The sequence below is a fragment of the Lactuca serriola genome, chromosome 8 (genome assembly GCF_051521515.1).
Source record: "Lactuca serriola cultivar US96UC23 chromosome 8, Lser_US96UC23_V15, whole genome shotgun sequence".
NCBI lineage: Eukaryota > Viridiplantae > Streptophyta > Magnoliopsida > Asterales > Asteraceae > Lactuca > Lactuca serriola.
In genome coordinates this window covers 290390392-290408573 of record NC_136415.1, presented here as the reverse complement: position 1 = coordinate 290408573, position 18182 = coordinate 290390392, and positions in this window count along the sequence as shown.

Below are 18182 nucleotides of genomic sequence, written 5' to 3'. Positions count from 1 at the left end.
TTAGATAACCATTGAAACAAATACATACAACACCAACATATTCCACAACCTCCTAGCTATAGAATCAAACTTCTAGTGAGAGCTGCAGAGCTGGGGATTCTCAAAGCTACAAACACCGAATCAACTCTATCAATATGCTTCCCGAGACTGGGAACCCATCAGATCTAAACTTGTAACGGTTGTAATGAGTCATGAAGGCTATCTTTTACATATCCTCCTCCCAAACCCTCATCTGATGGTATCCCAAATACAAATCGATCTTGGAAAACCAAGGCGCACCCTGAATCTAATAAAACAAATCATCAATCCTCGGCAGTAGGTAATAATTCTTCATTGTTAACTTATTTAACTCCTGGTAGTCAATGCACATCATGTGTGAACCATCCTTCTTTCTCATGAACAGGATCGGTGCTCCTCATGGTGAACTACTCAGCCTGATAAATCCCTTGTCTAGCAGCTCCTGAAGCTATACAGATAACTCTTATATCTCCAGAGGTGCTAAACGATACAGTGTATTGGCTATTGGAGCCGCACTGGGAACTAGATCAATCTGGAACTTAACCTATCTCTCGGGAGACACTCCAGGCAAATCCTCAAGAAATGCATCTAGAAAATCCCAAACAATATTCACATCACCCAAAATCGTCATCCCTTCAACTCGAGTATCTGCCACATAGGCTAGAAATTCAAAACATCCCTAATGAAAATATCTCCTAGCTCTCACAGCTAAACAGAGATCTAGTTCATCCTAAGCACCCTTGTCGCGGATAACCAGTTCTCCCTCACATGGGGTTCGAAATCTCACTAACTGGTGCTCATAATCAATCATAGCCACATTCGGGCCCAACCAATCCATACCCACAATAACCTTCGACCCCCGTAGAGGAATGCGAACCAAATTGATCGAATACCTCTCGTTGAACATATTTAGAACACATCCCCAATTAACCCTTGAAGCACTAACTGAATGATCTCCAACGATCTCCACCTCCAAAGGGTAATACAAAGTCTTTGGTGCATCACTAAACTTCTTGCTAAGCATAATAGATACAAAGGATCAGGTAGCAATCGAATCAAATAGAACATGAGTAGTCATACCATTGACTAAGAAAGTCTGTATACATGATTAGATAAAATATAAGCATAAACAAAGAAAGCAGTAAAATATATAGTGAAGATACATACCGGTAACCACGTTAGGTGCTGCCCGCCGCCACTACTCTTCCTGTTAATCTTGGGTAATTGGACTTTCATGGCCCGTCTGATTGTGGTGGAAACATATTAGTTCTCCACAAGTGCAATCCATGCTAACATGAACCAACTGGATGCAATTAAAGCAACTCCCTCGCTTCTGATGACAACTTCCCTCATGAGAACTCCTATATTTGTCACAATGAAACTGGATCTAATGGCCTCTTGATCGCATGTCAGCAATCTTGGGCCTCTTTGTCTGGCCCTCCGATGTCTGTGTCTGCAATGGTCTTCGCTTCCTTAGAAACTCCAAATCAATCTCCTTCTCCGGGGCGCAAGCAATCATATCCTCTAGGGCCGTGTACCCTAACAAGCTCACAAACTCCCTAATATAATCTCTCAACATATCATGGTACCTTGTCTTCTTTGTCTCCTTATCTACTGCATACTGCGGAACCATTAGAGCTCTCTCCCGAAACTTGGTGGTGATCTCTGCCACAGTCTCTATTGTTTGGAGATGGTCCTAAAGCTCCCTTTCCAGTTGATGCAACTCGATCATTGGTGTAAACTCTGCTCGGAATCTCTATATAAAATCACCCAAGTTATGGTCGACACAACTGCCGATCCCACCAATCATGAGCTCGGTCCCTCAGAAGGAAAGATGTGAATCTGATCGTCGAACCCTCAGGTCAGAATGTCATTTGTTGAGCATTCTCCAGGTTAGTGGTCCACCTTCGGCTAGCAATAGGGTCCTTCGCCCCGAAGAACTTTGGGACTCCACAAGCCTTGAACTCCCAAAAAGAGAGAGTCCGAGTATAACACCAGTCAAATTAGGTCAAAAATGAATTTGTTAAGTAACCATAATCAACTATACTAAGTGGTAGATATCGTAATAAGGTTTCCAAAAATATAAAGAACATTAAAATCCGAGTTATAACGAAAAAGTTATGACCAATCGAAGATCTGCGACAAAACCGGTAAAATACTGTTAAGGGTAAAATACGAAATTTCAATAAAATACTTTTCAATCTTAGGTATCTAAATGAAAGTTGTAGATATCATTAAACCGTAAACATACACAAAAGGACCGCCCAAATCTGACTTCGTATGAGGAAGTTATGATTTTTCGAAGTTTCAAACATAGTAGTAGACAACTAAAAACTCGAAATAGAGATCGAGCTACTTTTAGCAAACACGACCTAAACGAGCATCGAAGATCTCAACAATAGTAATACAACGGTAAAAAGACAGACGAAAATGGATGTTGGATGAAGAAGTTATGGATTTTTAACAGACTTTTCCAGTCCCGGCCTGTTAAAAATATATTATTAAAAATAAAGTCAAAATTAGCCGATGAAGTCTAAACGAGAGTTGTAGAGTATATTCTCACCTTCGTGTGCATATAAACAACGTCAAAAAAGGAGCTCGTACATGAAAGTTATACATTTTACAAGATCGAGGCTCAAAACCCAAGGCAGGTCTGAGGGAACGCCCTGCGTTCGGGGCACAATGCCAGTCCCATCCATCTGTCAAGTCAAGATTACCTAAGCCATGATGACTCAGGGGAACGCCCTGCGTTCGTGAGTGCCCCCATCACTATAAAGGGGAGGCTAGGGCTCCAGGTTTGGTTGCTATTCTCTCATCTTTTCCTCCACCGAACACATCTCGAGTCCCTCTAAGATACCTTGAAGCCCCAGTATTACCACTAGCTCACGACTGAAGTCCCGACGGTCTCGAGAATCCCAAGAAATCATCTTTTCTAGTCGAAGTAAACACACGGTTAATCCTGTGTGAAAACATCAATCTTTTGTTATACATTTCATGTTGTTTTTATAACTATCACATGGATTCGGTTAACATGCAAACATCTTACACCACTTTACCCTCTCAAGATGAAACATAATTATGAATATTTTAAGTTTTAATTATATGTTTGCATCATATCAAGGGTAACCACTTTTACTATAACATTCGTAAACATGCAAGAATATACAAATCATTATTATGCCTTGTCAACACTATAGAAACGGTAATTATCTAGAGACAAACATATTCATTCTTATACGTGACTTAATTGAGCATTCGTGAGGCATTCATCTACAATACACCTTTTAAGGTACCACTAGAAGTCCTGTTTATAACCATAATCTCCCATCCGGAGAACGTGACAAGTGTGTATAGATCTATACGGGACTAATGATCCCGCGCCCTGACTGTTAGCTACAGTCCCCGGGGTGACAAGTGTCACCTCATTTCGACGCTTGAAGAACGTCGCTACAGGCAAATTATGATAGTACGGTTATAAAAACTCGCTGAATAGACAATTATTATGGTATTATGTTTTCACGGGAAAAGTAACCGATACAGTTCTTTTCACATTCAAATACAAATCTTCTTATAGTTTTGTTTTATAATAAGACTATACATCATTCTTTTGAGCATGTCATATTTGCCTACAGGTTACGGTCTTGGACATTTGAGACTGCATTCCACTTTTAGGAAAAATAGGATTTTCCCGGTTCAAATACATACAATTTATACAACAAACACTCATACCCATTTCATACACTCATAAGAAAATATCGGATTTTCTGGAAAACAAACGTGAACTTTCGAATGGCATATATTTTCTCAAAACACTACTTATGAACTCACCAACTTTATTTTTGTATTCTCAGGAAATCGCTAAACCAGGTAACAACTACTTTTGAAGACTAATGCGCTGGTGTTAGTAACATATTTTGGATCGCCATATTATATTTGATATTCGAACATGTAACACATACAATCATGTAAACATTTTAAATATATTTATATTATGGTGGTGTGTACTTTCTTTACAATTCAATTGTTATGACACTGAATATGACGTCCTCCGCCCCCAAACGTTTCCACCATTCAGGTTTAGGGTGTGACAGACTGGTATCAGAGCCTTGTTTATAGTGAACTAAGTATATCAAAACCATTTTTGATATACATCTATAAATGCAATTAGTAAAAAACACTCTGAATGAGAGTCATACTTTTAAAAATGAACTTTTTATAAAGTATACATGCATACATTGGATAACAAGGTCAGTATCATAATGAAAACAATATAAAAGTATTATAGATAAGTTGTGCAATACAGGTATGCCTTGGAATATGTAATCAGGACTGGGATGAATACAGCCTGATCAACTATATTTTTCTGAGTGTCGACCAACATATGCCATGGGATAGCTACAATTGACAACAAGTCTAAAACTTACCAAATTTATAAACCTTAGAATCAAACATAACATTTAGAATACTATAGGAGTATTTTATGCGTACAATAGTTTAACTTTGATGTTCAGCCTTATGTGCCTTAGTTCTAGACAATTCTTATATCTCTATTCTCGTACAGACGCAATGGTTGGATTCCATCTACCAGGGGATCCCTACTACCTGAACCAAGACAGTGGGGGATGGGTTGAGAATGATTCATAAGAAGAAATGCAAGAAGACTCGGACCCAGATCCCGAGAACAACAACTTACCCTTAGTGACTCCGATCCAAAATCCTAATCCTCAACTGGAATTTCAAGGCTCGACACCTTTATGGGCAACCAAACTGAATAGGTGGAGTCACGAACAAGGTCAATCCCCTCCGTACCATGGAGACCGGAGCTTCTACAATCTGAGCGAGGGAGGCTTAGTAGACAGAGACTCCTTCCTATATTGGTTCGCCGAATTTCCCGCAATGATGAGCAACGAAGGGCAACTATCCAACGAACCGAGGAGAATGATGCGAATGCCGGAGTTAATACAGTTCTCATCCGACAGTTAGGATTAGCACATGGTAGAACCATAAATCAAAATAAAGCTTGGCAAAGAGAGCTAACTGCAACTCAAACTAAAGGCAGGGAGATCCATGCTAACTCTATAGTCAACACAGTTCGTCTTTGTCATCTGACTGAGGACCAGGACTTTGAAAGGTCTCATACTGACGCCTTACAGGTGGAGTTGGATGCCTGTCGATCTGAGACCAAGGATCTTCGTCAAAATGTGTATGGGAAGCGGAACGGCAGCTGGCTGAAGCCAGGATTGAATCAAGTACCAATCTCAACAATTCCCCTAACAAGTAGAGGACACTTTACTCGCCCTTTCTTTTGGATTGTGGAATAACCCTTGTGTGTACTCCAAGTAGTACTCTTTTCATGTAAACCTCCCTGTCTAGCAATTTCTGTTTCACTAGACCTCTATGCTGTCAAATGTATGGTATGTTGTAGACCTACGCCACAGTCAACTTTTCCGAATTCTATGTAACTTCTATACCAACTATTATGACATATTTCTTGTTTCTTTTAAATATCATTATTATTGATGGGTTTTGAGCACTACATCATTCCTATGGTGTACATGCAACCCTAAAGCTTTGGATCTTCTTTATCTAATGAACATTCAATAATCATGCAAAGCCATAAACACTAGATCTAGCATGTGATAATCGATATTGACATAAGAATAGGGATTAGATCTTACCTTGATTGTTATGCAGCAATAACAATCCCAAATCCTCTTTGTAATGGCTTCAGAAAGCTTAGAGTCACAAGTGTCACTCCTCTAATGGCTCACAAACACCAAGAGCAAGAGGATGAAGAAGGAGAAGAGATGAGACACCCAAAATGGCTAGAAACCCTAAGGAATTAGTTGTCCACGTTTTTGGGTCTCAAGGGTTCTTTAAATAGGTAGGCAATTAGGGTTATCTAACAAGGAAACCCTAATTTAACTGCTTAAGCCCTAAGCAGCCCATGGACCCCTTCTGAACATGCCTTGGATAAATATCATATGGGCTTCCCATAGATTTCGTCCAACCTATATTCCAAGGTGATCCATCGCCCAATTACAATTATCTTATAATTACAATTCCAATCCCCTAAGTTTAATTAATCTCTTTTAGCCACAAAATTAATTCTTAATTAATTATTGACTAATATTAATTAAACAATATGATTTATCCTTTAATATATTATTCTTATAATATATTAAGAAATCATAATTAATCCTTTCTATCCATAATTCATCCTATCAAGTTGCTTTGGTGAAGGCAACCCAAAAGGACCATGCACCATTGGGTCAAGTACATACCAAAGTAGTTATGGACTTAGACACTTATCAAACAATCTCCCACTTGGATAAGTCTAATAACTATTATGCGTATGACTTCAGATCATGATCCGCAATCTTAGCTTTCAAAAGCCGTTGTCAACTCTGATCTTATCAGATACACGTCCTTTAGATAAGGGATCATATATTCCTCCATTCTAGATATCGTATAGACGTGAGACATGGATTGAAATCACTCTCTCAGTCAATGTGTTGTTTCTCGATTTCCGATTTATGACGACTGAAAACAGACTACAGTTGAACACATCAACTTAGTCCCGGCTTGGCCAAGCGCTTAGGTGTCATCATTAAATCATCGAGGGGCGCACAGTTATCGCTTATATCCCACTTTGGGTAAAAGGAATGGATAAACTTCAAATCAATGCTCGCTTGCACTCACTCAGCGAATCACACACAACAATATGTTTTATAACACCAAGTTACTAGTGTGTTTATATATTATCAATGTGTAACCGACTCGCAAGATACAACTCACACATCTCGGTTTCAAGAATATAAGATATTATCGTCTCACCAATCACTCGCGATAAAATCCATGAAGCGAGCCAAGTGAGCGTGGATTCAATCCAATGCTCAAATCATATTCATAAGCACTCATGAATGTTGCAGCAAACATTTGCTATGTCTAATACACTTTAGGCAATCTGCAAACCAATTCATGACAATCTTCTTTCATACCTACTCCCAAAGTATGAGCGACTGTGGAACGTTTGAATAATCTTATTATTCAGGAAGTCAAAACATGCAAAGTGAAACACAAGAATAATCGAACCCAATATGGCCCCAAACTTTTGAGTATAAATAAAACTCCTTTTATTTAATCACCATATTTATTACACATTATTCATTGTATAATGTTTTGGGTAATCAACTTATTACTTGAATTATAACAACAATTGTTCCATGCTCTTAGCATGCACACTATGTTTACCTATGGTCCTTACTTTGTGAAATAGTATAATTGAATAACATTTTCAATCACACTTATTTCACAATTCCTGATCCATTAGTGTAAGAATATAAAATTCTCGCAACTACTAGAATATGTTAGATTCTAACATTTTATGCAACAATCCTTTCGTAATGTCACGGCACAAAGGTCACCAAGACTCGGTCAATGAAATTACAAAATACTCTATTAGAGATTGTTACAAGAGAATTCCATAGTCATGAAGTCTCATATTCAAAGTACATTCATTTGAACATCCTTCTTGCATAAAAGTTTATAATCTGGACATTTATTCTTCATATCCAACTCCCAATATGGAAACATTTCCATATTTTCCATATGACAACTCATTCTAAATAGAATATTATCTATTCATAATAATAATGTCAATATGGTCCATCCATGACAATACTTTTAACTGTCCACAAGCGACCAATCCTTGGCGAACCTTAGATTGTCCTTGGCAGTTGTTTAATTATTTTAGTCAAACCCGGTTCTATTTCCTTTTTCCTTCTAAATGTTGTAGGCATTTGGAAAATATTAGAACGGTCGAATATTATAGCATATGCAATCGATCCTATACCCGAAGCGTATGGGATGAAATTCATAATAAAACATGATACTTTACCAGTTTCTTACCATAATATCGTCATAATATTTCTATTTGTCGTGTTCTCAAAAATTCGAACTATGAAGAGGGATGCCGTAATCATAATCGAATTTTGAGAATGCAACTAAAAAATATACCCTTGACTAAATTTAATTAAAATTTCTTGATCTAAACTTTTAGATTGGAAACGAAGTATAACATTCTCTCCCTTATTATAGCAAAAAAACTTTTCTACCCCGACAACTTTGCAAAATGAAACTTTTGTTTTTCTATAATTAATATTGCCAACTTGCAATACTTAAATAATAATCATGCTCCCACTAATATGATGATTATATCCATTCCAGCATAACATTTATGCTCCCACTAGTCTTGACACGTATTCAGAAAACAGTTGGACTTCTAGAAGACAATACTTATTGACTTCCAAAGTTCCTTGTTTCTAATACAATATGCTTTGATAAGCCTTTATCTAAGCTTCTCAACCTTATACACATTCCCTTGGACAGCTCGGATGTGTGTCTAAACTAATTTAGAACTTATATTACTAAGTCCCAAATGTTCAGACTAATTGCCAAATCTCACAATTCGAACTATGAAGAGGGATGCCGTAATCATAATCGAATTTGAGAATGTAATTTACATAATCGCTATCTCCTAAAATCTCTCTTAGTGAAAGCATTTCCTCAAAAACATTTTCATGAAGGAGAGAAACCTTATGACACTTAGATATTATGCTGTATGAGTTCCTATCCATGTGAATTTGCCATAACCCTAATCGAAAGATAATGTTTGTGACAAATTCAAAATTTTATGGACATAACTTGTTCATTCTTAATTTCTTGCCATCAAGGGTCCCACCATTGCTTCCAAGTTATCTAGCAGCTCACCTATTCCAATCAATGTACTTCCATTGAATAAGGTGCTTGCCTTATGCATTCTGTTGGAATAATATTCCTTAATGATCGATAGATTCAATCAGAAAAACAATAAATGAAACAATAAAGAACACAAGAGTGGTTTGAATGATGTCGAATGATTAAACTTTAACACCTCAGAAGAGCACGATGAAGAACTTCGACTGTAGAGGTGCTTAGGGTTAAAATGAAAAAGATAATCAATGACTAGCGTACTAAGGCATACATGCATGCACTATATATAATACATAACCCTAATCTATAATCACGGTTGGACAGTCCCAATACCGGATATACAAAAGAATAGCCCATGATGCAACACATAATATCTCACAATCTCCCCTTTTGCGTCAATGGATCCGAGAGATCACTTCAGTTGATTTGTAGCAGACTTCTTGATAGTCTTGAACACGCTCGGTATGATGGCTAAAAGAGTTTGTCGAAAAGTGATGTACCACCGAAGCATGTCTGTGAAGTTCTTCTTATTAGACTCGGAATTCGCCTTGCACCGATGAATGATATTGATGATGTGCTTTAGGCAGTCAGTTGAGAACAAATGTTTGTCCACCAGAGCAAATAAGAACCTTTCACCTTTGGCTCTTGTAAACATCACTGTGAGGTGAGCAGAATCAATTTGACCGAGAGTCATTTTGTTGACATCTCCTGGCTTTACAGTTGGCTTCACCGTCGGTTTCTTCCTCATGAAATTCGCCACCTCTTGATCCATCTTCACAACTTCATGAATATAAGAGGCCAACATCCTTTTCAGATGTCCTAATATTGGTTCATACTTTGTTGCATTAGTGAGCAAAATATTGAAGAGTAGAATCCAATCATGCGGATTCAAGTTAGGAAGATCTGCCATGGAGATAATAGAAACTGAGTTACTTGAACCTCGGTTTATCTTAAAAGAAACATTGACAAACTTCCCCGTAGACGACGTTTTCAGCACCTTAACCGTAGTAATTTTCTGAGCACTCCGGGTCAGGTACTGAGGCTGACTGAACTCAAGATATAAATCAATAAGTTCACGGTCGACCTGAGGATGGGGTGAAGGAACATCAACTGTCGGCTTAAAACAGTGAAAAAAATGCCTTTCGAGTAATAGGCATGTCAAACTATGAATCCCTTGTATTCTCACGGTCAAAGGAGGTTACAGGCTCCAGCCAGCAGGTGCTTGGAAACTCTATCGCCTCCTTGATGAGTGTTTCTCTTGTACAGGAAGGGAACAACATCTTCTTGCAACTTACTACATCATCCTCTTCTTTCTTCTTCTTTTCTCTATCCTTAGCCTCCTTAGCAGCTCGAAGAGTTTCATCTATCTCCTCATTCCTTTTCTTTCGGTTCAGGATCTCAGAAATAGTTTCTTGATCTTTGTCATCCTCATCATCTTCTCCAATAACACGCTTTTTCCTTTCTTTGACACCAGAACTCGAAGCTAAATTATCCTTCGGTTCGGTTTTGACCTTCGGTTTAAGTGGAATAGGTTGTGGCTTCTCTTCTCCCCCTTGTTGCGGAGGAACAATTCTCTCCGAAACACCCTTCATTTATCGTAAGAGTTCAAGTGAGGGAATAAGTTTGGAGGTCAAATGATTACGAATGGTGAGCGTGAGAATAGGATCATGAGCTTGAAGCAGGGTATGTAACTGAGACAGAACATCCCCAGCACAGCTGCGAAAAATAGCTCGTTCAGTTTTCAATAGGGAAATTTCATGTTCAGCCTTGGCAAGTGCTGCTTGTTTCATTGCATTGATCACCTTCTATTGAGCAAGATCATCTTTGAGTTTCCTTTCCATGAGAAGATCAGCAGTGAGCTTTTCAAACCGAGAGTCAATAGAAGACAAGAAAGTCTTGTTGTCAGCAGAGATGTCAGATCGGACAGTCTCAAACTTGGTCTGCTCCGCTTGAAGAGAGTGAGAAAGTGAATCAATGGACTATGTGAGCTTGGCAGCATTGGAATCAGCATGACCTTTGAAAGAGTCAAGAAAAACGTTGGAGTCATGAATGAGATCTTTAACATCAAAGGAGGCTCGTTTGCACAGAGAAGTAGAATCATCGATTGCAGCAGTACATTTGTCAATGGATTATGTATATTGGTTCAGGTTTGTATCCATGAAGGCTTTGAGAACAACATCGTTATACTTTGTTGTCGAAGCGAGCAGTGAACCAAGCTTTTTGTGAACACTGTCGATTTGCTGCTTGGTTGCCGGAGCAGATTCATCTTCCTCACTGGGAATTTGGTAGGGACTGTAGTATGTAGAATCAGATGCAAATTCAGCTCCTCCAAGAAATGGATTAGAATCACTAGATGGAGTTCGAGAGAGAGCCTCTGTGGTGACTTTAGGAGGTTCTTCAGTCTGCGCCCCCACATCAGATGTGTTGACGTTGATAGAAGAATATATGGTTGAAGTGATGATAGGTGTAGAGGAGAAGGTTGCATTGGAGAAAATAGGTGGTGGTAATGGGGCAATGGTGAGTGGAGTAGAAATGACAGACAGTGGTGGTGTAATAGTAGAAACTAGTGGTGATGAAGATGAGGGTGGAGGAGCAATGGTAACCTAAACGGTTATCTTGGGTGGAGATGGAGGGGGTGTTGGAACAGAATCATTAACAAGATCCACTGGAGTTGGAGACCGAGGAGGTGTATTACCCCTAGGTGAACCTTTATGTTGCTCTTCGTCATCATCACCTGCAAACTGCTCATCCTTCAGTTCTGAATGTGAATGTGAAGAGAGTTTTCTGTAAGCCATTTTCTTGAGTTTCTTAGGAGCAGAGGAATCACCCTTGTCAGCTTTTCTTTTCTGTGACTTAGAGGGTTTAGAAGAGGGCTCTTTGGTTGCTTCTTTCTTATCAACAACTTTCTTCCCTCGTTTAGCCGGTTTCTCCACCTCGTCTAAAGCAGCTTGCATCTCTGGAGTTAATTGTCGTGGACTCATTGGAGGAAGCAATTTGTACTTAGAGATGAGTTTACTTTCCTGAGAGACAGACCGATACATAGTTTCCGGAATAGAGCCTTTGTGAAAAAACTTGGTTGGATCAGTCACGATGATCTTTTTGGTATGAAAGGAGGAAATGGAGGAGAGAAGAGAGTCCTTCATGACCGGAACATTGAGGGAGGTTATTGACTTTGAGCAACGATGGTCCAAAAGCGACCACAGGAAATTTCAGAATGCTTGGTCGAGGAGGACAGACTCTGTACCAGTTGGGACCAGATCAATGGCCCGTAGTCTAGGTTGATTCCATTATAGATACCATACAGGATCGTCATGAAGCATTTGTTTGATCCATCAGAGCCACCAACACGCTCAGCCAAGCCCTTGTGAAGAAGGGTGAGCAACCCATTCCACTGTGGAGGTAAGCATGATTTCTTTAACTTGGTGAAGGTGGTAAGGACCTCAGTGTATCCCATCTCATAGAACATCTTGAACAATTGAGTTGTGGTGATGAAGTCTGGGGAGATGACTTGGGCGTCTACTGCAAGCCCTAGAAGAGAGCAAAATCTTCCTTTGGAAATCGAAGCTTTGTGAGTATGAATCTGAAAGTAAATGTGCTCTTTGATTTTTTCGTAGTGGGTTGTGGAGTATACTTGCGGCAGGAGTGACTTGGGAACGGATTCCACTTGAGTTAGAGTGATTACGAGAGGGAATACTTGAGACATTCTACGACTTGAAGCATGTAATGATCATACAAGAATGGAATCATCTGAATGATCATATTCTGGTTGGGCTTGATCGAAAGCAGGGATGACGATGCAGTTTGATCCTGAATGGATAACGAATCCTCCATTGTCGAGCTTTGTGAAGAATATGAACAGTTGAACGTTGCATGTGATACTTAAGAGAGTTGTGAGGAATGTAATAAGATGGAACAGTGCCACAAATTCTTTATATATGGTTCCCATGAGAGAGAAAAAAATATTGTTATATTGATGATACGATCTCTGAAAAGGCGCCTGGAAAGTAGGGATATGACACTTTGGTTTCCCCATATAGACGTCAGCAGGCGTGATATTAGGAGTTGTTTCAAATTCACGCGCCCTGGTTAGAACTTATCCAAAAAGACGTTTGAATTTCTTATTCAATCAACATCAACATGAAAATTCATAAGCAGCACGTACAAGAGTGGTGGAAAATCATGAAGATTCTCATTCATTAGTGTGCCAAAGAAAAAGAAATAAAGAAATAAGTGTATGGGATGTGAGTGATGTCAAATATGACATAAAGCTGAGGATCCCAGGCAAGAATCTCTTCCTTCAAAATCAAGAGAGACTTGAAGTGCTTGTGTGGTTTCCTGTGAAAATATGATCAAATGTTTGTTAAGACTTAAGAAATATTGAAAGGCTTCTTTTTAATCATAGACTTTAGAGTGTGGCTAAACTTCAACCGAAATTTGATGCTTAACATAAGACCGAACATTGGAAGAGGTACTTGTGAGACCGATGTGGTATGTTGAACAAGTAGGTCGGATAGGTGGGAAGTAACATAATTTAGAATAGAAATCTCAAAAACAAAAACTAAACTGGATCTTTTGGGAAGAAATTTCTTGGTGTTAGACAATTTCATAAAGATCACACAAGAAAATAAAATGAGACTTCTCTAGGTAACAAGTTAAAGCTTGAATATTAAAATTCACAGTCAGTTCTATAAAGGTGTTGGATTTTGGGTTTCACTTAGCACTTGGTGTACGCATCCAAGATCATAAACACAGAGTTTGTGTAACCATAGACCTCAGTGGTTATGTCTGAGAGTCTCAAGGGTTACATTTATGAAATGATATATGATGGAGAAATTTTTAGAGGAGGGGGGTTGAAAGAACCGAAAGTACCTCTGCTATATAAGAATGACAAAGCAGAACTCTCCTTACTCATTTGAGAGGAGAAAGGTAGCTCAGGACGGAAGTGAATTTAGCAGCCTGATGGGGAAGAACCGATAGGTAGAATCAGTTCATTAAGGCTTCACTCATAGTCATTAAGGCTTCAGTCTACATGCAGCAGCATGCTTCTAGGGACGATTAACTAGTTCAAAATAAGAAAATCATACCTACCTCACCCCAACTTTTGTAGCTATGAAATGCACGACACCTAGAGAATGGACAGAGAGAAGCAAACCATGCACACAAACTAAATAAACAAAAAAACTCTTTTAAAAAAAATAATAAAAAAATTAAAAAATTTTGGTTTTTGATTTTTCAAAAAAAATTAAAACAAGAAAAAAAATAGATAATAAAGTCTTAAAAATAAATTAAAAGATAAGAAAGTCTTAAAAATAAAGCAGAGAAAATAAATAAGAAAAAGATAACTAAGTATACAGTCGAACACAAACCTTACAGAAATGAAGCGAAATAAGTCGAGCGGTCGGTTGATTTCTGTTCCTTAAAATTCTGTAGCCGAAATAGACCGAGCAATCGGTTCATTTCGGTTCCTGAAAATTTTGGAGCAGAAAGAGACCGAGCGCTCGGTTCATTTCGGTCCCGAAAAAATCTGGAACAGAAATAGCCCGAGCATTCGCTCTATTTCGCTTAACTTAATTTTTAGTAAGAGGTTTGAGGATTCGGTACTGATTCTGCTTCCATCATTCCCAAACCTTGTAAAATTTTGTTGAAGCTTGCTTCAGGTAAGGCTTTAGTGAATATGTCAGCAAGTTGATCTGAGGATCGAAAAAAATGAACTTCTACATTCCCCTCTTCAACATGGTCCTTGATAAAATGATATCGCAGTGCAATGTGCTTGGTCTTTGAGTGTTGCACTGGATTATGACATATTCTTATTGCACTTTCAGAGTCACAATAAAGAGGTATCTTCTTCATACTTAGTCCATAGTCTCTTAATTGGCTTTGTATCCAGATCACTTGTGAGGTGCATGAGGCAGCAGCAATATACTCAGCTTCGGCTGTTGAAAGAGACACGCAAGTTGGCTTTCTGGACTGGCAGCTAACAAGTTTTCCATCAAGAAATTGGCATCCACCAGTTGTGCTCTTTCGGTCCAGACCGCATCCACCCAGATCAGCGTCGGAAAAGGCTTGAACAAAGAAACCTGATTTTGTCAGATACCAGAGACCGAGCGACGAGGTTTGCTTCAAATCGCAAAAACTATTCTTCACCGCCACCATGTAGGGTTCTCTTGGATTAGCTTGAAACCTGGCACAATAACAAACAGAGATCATAATATCTGGTCTACTAGCAGTTAGATACATGAGCGATCCAATCATCTGTCGATAGAGAGTTATGTTGACTGCAGGCTTTTCTAGAGATGATGCTAACTTAGTGCCAAACGCCATAGCAACCTTCACCTTCGAGTCACCCTTCATTCCAAAATTTTCTAATAGATTCTTCATGTAGGCTTCCTGGTTAATAAAAATGCCTTCCGGTCCCTGTCTTATACTTAATCCAAGAAAAAATTCAATAGAACCCATTGCGCTCATTTCAAATTTAGTATCCATCAGCTTCCAGAATTCAGCTGTTAAGCTAGGATTCGTGGATCCGAAGATGATATCATCGACATAAATCAGAACAATCATAAGATGTTCGCCTTCTTTCTGGCGAAAGAAGGTTGGGTTAACAGAACCTTGCTTAAACTTAAACATTTTTAGAAAGCGAGTTAGTGTTTCATACCAGGCCCATGGCGTTTGCTTCAGTCCATACACAGCTTTATCCAATACATAGCAATGATCAAGGTATTTCTCATTTACGAACCCAGGTGGTTGCTCAACATACGCTGTTTCTTCTAGTTCTCCATTGAGGAATGCACATTTCACATCCATTTGAAAAACTTCGAAGTTTTTATGAGCAGCATATGCTAGAAAGATTCGAACCGATTCTAATCTAGCTACATGAGCGAAGGTCTCCTCATATTCTATTCCTTCTTCTTGGCAATATCCTTTTACCACCAGACGAGCCTTAATCCTAATAACATTGCCTTGTTTATCCATTTTGTTCCTAAAGACCCACTTCAATCCTACCACAGACGCATCCTTTGGAGTGGGTATTAGTCTCCAAACTCGATTGCGTTCAAACTCATGGAGTTCATCTTGCATTGCCTGTACCCAATCAGCATGATCAAGTGCAGTATTGACCATCTTTGGTTCGATTTTAGAGACAAACGAATTAAACATGCAAAATTCAACGTGAGAGAATAATGCAGTTTGTTTCGCTTTCTGTTGAGAACGTGTGAGAATGCGTTCAGATGATTCTCCTATTATTTGTGACTTGGGACGATCTTTAGCCCACTTTGTTAGAGGAGGATAGTTAGGGTCATAGGTAGGATCCAACTCTGCATTTACCTCTTCTTCAAATTCTGATCGATCATCTTCGTCATTTGAATTTTCATTCTCCCCCTCAGATGACGAAGTGGGTTCCTTGTCAGGTTCAGGATCCTCCCCCTCGGTTGGAGTTGGATTCTCTTGCTCGGTTGGAGTTGGATTCTCTTGCTTGGTTGGAGTTGGATTCTCTTGCTTGGTTGGATGAGACACAGATGAGCTCTCCCCCTTGAATATTGCGTTGTTATTTGGAGGTTCTTTGGAGGGTTGATCATTAGCTTGGTTTGAAGGATCTTTTGCCATGTCTTTCGCAGCATCTTCGATAATCTTTTTCAGATGGTCAATTTTGTTGTCAACTGCATTCGCCTCTGAGTGCGTAGCTTTTTCTGGTTCATCAAATAACCTCATATATTCTTCAAACAAATTTGAAATGGGAACCGAGACCTGTCCTGATTCAGAAAAAATTTCCCCCGTGGCACTTTCTTTTGTTTGAGCTTTCTTTATGTAGAGGTCATCAAAGGTTACGTAATAGGTTTCTTCAATACGTTTGGAGTGTTTGTTCAAAACCCTATAAGCCTTTGAAGTGAGTGAATAGCCTAGAAATATTCCCTCATCTGCTTTAACATCGAACTTGTTGTGGTTCTCTTTAGAGTTAAGAATGAAGCACCTTGAACCGAAAACGTGAAAGAATCTGACGTTGGGATTTCGGTTGTTCAGAATCTCATACGGAGTGATTGAGAATCGCTTGTTAAGTAAGGATCTATTTTCAGTATAACAAGTAGTGGCAACAGCATCCGCCTAGAAGTATAATGGGGGGAAGCGAAGCTCAGCATGGTTCTTACTGCTTCACATAGGGAACGGTTCCATCTTTCAATGATTCCATTCTGTTGTGGAGTATAGGGAGCATAAAAGTTATGAGATACTCCCTTGTCGGCCAAAAAGTCTTCAAACTCTTTATTCTTGAATTCAAGCCCATTGTCGCTTCTGATGTTTCTTACCACTTTTCGTAGCTGCAATTCCACTTGCTTGATAAACACCTTTAACTTGGGAGTTGCTTCTAATTTTTTTTAAGAAAGTAAACCCAGGTGAAATGAGAAAAATCATCGACAATGAAAGGTATGAAATTACAACCACCAATGCTTTCGATAGTCGAAGGTCCACATAAATCAATATGCAGAAGTTCAAGAGCTTCAATGATCTTGGTGTTGATACGTGTAGGATGGCTCTTTCGGCTTTGTTTTCCCTTCTCACAAGCTGCACATAGGCGTTCCTTGTCAATTTTGAGCAGAGGGAGGCTTCGAACATTATCTCCAAGCACTAACTTATTAATGTCTTTGAAGTTTAGGAGTGATAACTGTCGGTGCCACAACCAACTTACATCAGAATTAGCTTTGGACAATAGGCATATAGCTGGTTTCCCTTTAATTGGACTGAGATTAAGGGGGTACATCTCACACTTTCGTTTAGATTTTAACAAGACTCTTTGTGATTGGTTTTCAATAATTTATGAGCCTTCATCATCAAAGGAGACTTTCAGTCCTGTTCCCACTACCAATTGAGATACACTTATGAGGTTGTGCTGCAATCCTTTAACATATGCCACTTTTCGAATTGTGAAATCTCCACTGGTTATCATTCCATAACCTTTGATTGTACCATAAGAGTTGTTGCCATACTTCACACATCCACCATCCTTAAGGGACCGAAACTCCCTCAATTCTTTCTTTCTCCCTGTCATGTGACGCGAGCAGCCACTGTCTATATACCACTCATCATCGAACTGCGTGTCACTGATAACCTGCAAATTCAAGCAGATTTAGGAACCCAAAGTTTCTTGGGCCCAGGTAAGTCTTTTACAGAGAAGGTAATAACAATAGAAAGATCAACTAAATAAGTTCTTTTTATTAAAGTTGTTTCATCTTTTCTTTTGATGGTGTACACTTTAATTTTATTGTTGTCTTGTTTAAATTTTAGAGTTTCAGATGACATAATGTTAGATGGTTTTGAAATGTTCTTTTGAGTTGTGGGTTTGTCAGACTTTTTCGTATTATTTATGTTAGTGTTAGAGTCAAGCTTTCCCTTTCCTTTAGCGTCCTTCGTTGAATGAGTCT